At 31.8% G+C, this 2566-nt stretch overlaps 1 long non-coding RNA gene across 1 annotated transcript; it reads left to right on the top strand.

Moving 5' to 3' along the window:
- Positions 1210 to 1792, top strand: LOC110269674. The gene is made up of 3 exons (XR_002358438.1): positions 1210 to 1285; positions 1493 to 1571; positions 1658 to 1792. It is a non-coding gene; the product is annotated as an uncharacterized LOC110269674 (long non-coding RNA).

Here is a 2566-nt window from a genome sequence, read left to right as displayed (position 1 = left end):
TTGACCTTGTAGCTTCGTTTATCTCTTTTAGTTGGACCACATTGGTGAGCCTAACAAGTGAGCCGAAAGCTGCTACCTTAAGCAAAGATAAGGACCTCTGTTAAGAATAAGCATATGACATGATTTACATGCATTACATTTGTCCAATTTAAATCGCCATGCTTTTTTTTAGGAATAATGTTATTTGGCCAATCAAAGATGGTTTCCATGTTAACTAATTAATTCAATTTTCATGCTTAAATTTCCTCTTTTTATATAGATGTTGTCATAAATGAATATTTTGGTTTGTTTAAGAGGATAACTTTTGATAGTGCATTTCATTTTGGGGGCATTTAAGAGGATCTGCATTGTTTCAATGAGTAAGGCTTCAAGTTACATTTAATTAAGTGCTGTAAGAAAAATATTAGACATTTAAATGTCATTCAAGAAACTTAATTAAGTGCTGTAAATCTGTTCTTGAATGACATTCTTTTACAAGTTCTGAAGTGTGAGTATGCTGTTCGAGGAGAAGTTGTAACACTTGCCAGGTACTTTGATGATATTTTGGCTTTACTTCTTAGAAATTAGGTCATTCATTGGCTAATGTTCTAAGATATGTTAAGAAAATTTACACCATAAGTTGGCTTAGTAACGATCATATAAGTTGAAGCATAATGATATATCTTCCTAAATTATCATTCTAAACATTCTTCTAAATTTTGAACATGAAAAACTTTGATTACATTTTTATGGTTCTAAGATTGACATAATACATGCATTTTATTACCTTTCTTAGGAATTAAGAGTTAATTAAGAGGATGATTAGGGAAAGTATATCTGATATTTACACAATAGTAATGTTTTCAGTGGAATACATATTGAGGAATGAATTTTCATTTTTTGAGTAATAATTATTTCTCCTGACAATGTTTTAATGCTACGGCAATTGCAAGAAGATTTGAAGGCTAAGCCTGGTACTCACCCATTTGATAAGGTATTTTTCTTTTCAACTTCTTATCTTATGGTATGGTACTCTTTCAAATTTCATTCTTAAGGTGATTTCTCTTTTCTCTTTTATCTGAAACAGATAATTTACTATAACATTGAAAATTTTCAGTCTCTTGGTCAGCTTCTAATAACCTTTTCCCGAGAAGTTTGCTTCATATTATTATTCTCTACAGTTGAATGCAACAAGCTTTGTGCAAATTAATCAGTGTTTAGTGAGACTATCTCATCTTCAATAGGTTCTTGCATTATGTGACATTCCATCTGTTTTGGAGAAGCCTGAAACACCGGCTTTATTCAGGTACCACAAATGAAATTAAATTAGTAGCACTAAGATAACTTGGTTATATTGTAACAGCTAACCGTCTTAATGTTAAATATATGGGAATAAATATATTAGAGCTTGGATAATCTATACACAATACTTAGCGATTTCCTTGCCATAACTATTAAAGCTTGATGAGCTTTGTATATGTGACTTTCCTTAAGCTCTGTTGACATATTGCAGTTCTGACGCAATAAAGCAAGCTTGGAATATTATTGATATGATTCCTGGGCAAGCAACTGGTGCCTATAGTCATAGTCAGGTACTACCCGATTTATCGACGTTGTATTGATTATTGTTTCATTATTATAGTATGGGAGATGAAGTTTTTGTTATTTTCCATATCAGGGTATTAAGGGCCTGCGAGATACAATAGCCAAAGGAATTGAAGAACGTGATAGTTTTCCTGCCAATCCCAATGACATTTTCTTGACAGATGGGGCAAGCCCAGCGGTAACAATTTTTGAATGTTGAGAGTGTAGTTTTTGTTTCACTTCAAATTCTAGCTTTAAAGATTTACATGCCAAACTTAATTAATGGAATGTGGAAGTCTACAAATTTATCTGATTACTTTCTGTAGATATAAAGCCATGTTAGTTTTTCTATGATCATCATGATTTTCTCCTCCTTCATAAAACCACTTCATCATTTTGAGGCACATACAAATAATATAGATGAAGGCAACATTGTTTTATTTACCAGTCTCCTACCATATAGTTTCCTTAATAATTAAAATCATAGTTTCGATACAGTATAGTTATAAAGCAATAATTTGTTTTCAGGAAGCTATTTTGTATCACTTTTGAGACATTTAAATTGAAGCTAAATTCAATTTTTCACAAACATTAGAAACATTCAGTAGTGTTAGTGTTATCACAAAGTGCTCTGTTAAGAAAAATCAAAATTGAATATACGAAAAAAATCAAATAAAAAAAAAGAGCAGCAGAAAAAAGGGAAACCTTTTAACTCTGAAGCAAGCTATGACACTAGAATTCTCAATTTGAAATATTGTTTTGTCAGGTGAAGATGCTGAAACTGAAAGATGAACTGAGGCTGAGGTGCTCTGCATGAAACTCTACCACATACAGAAGATACATGGCATAGGGAAGAAGAAGATGAAGAGTGCAATTGGTAGTGTTGCAATGGCCATTGTAAGATAAAATATTTGCAAGAAAATTATCTAAGAAGAATGGTCACATTGTAGCTTGGACTCAAGAGGTAAAAACTTATTCTCCGTATTTCATTTTTTGTATATTG

This window comes from Arachis ipaensis, chromosome B03, assembly GCF_000816755.2.
Source record: "Arachis ipaensis cultivar K30076 chromosome B03, Araip1.1, whole genome shotgun sequence".
NCBI lineage: Eukaryota > Viridiplantae > Streptophyta > Magnoliopsida > Fabales > Fabaceae > Arachis > Arachis ipaensis.
Note: the sequence above shows the minus strand (reverse complement) of the source record. Positions and strands in the feature narration are given on the sequence as shown.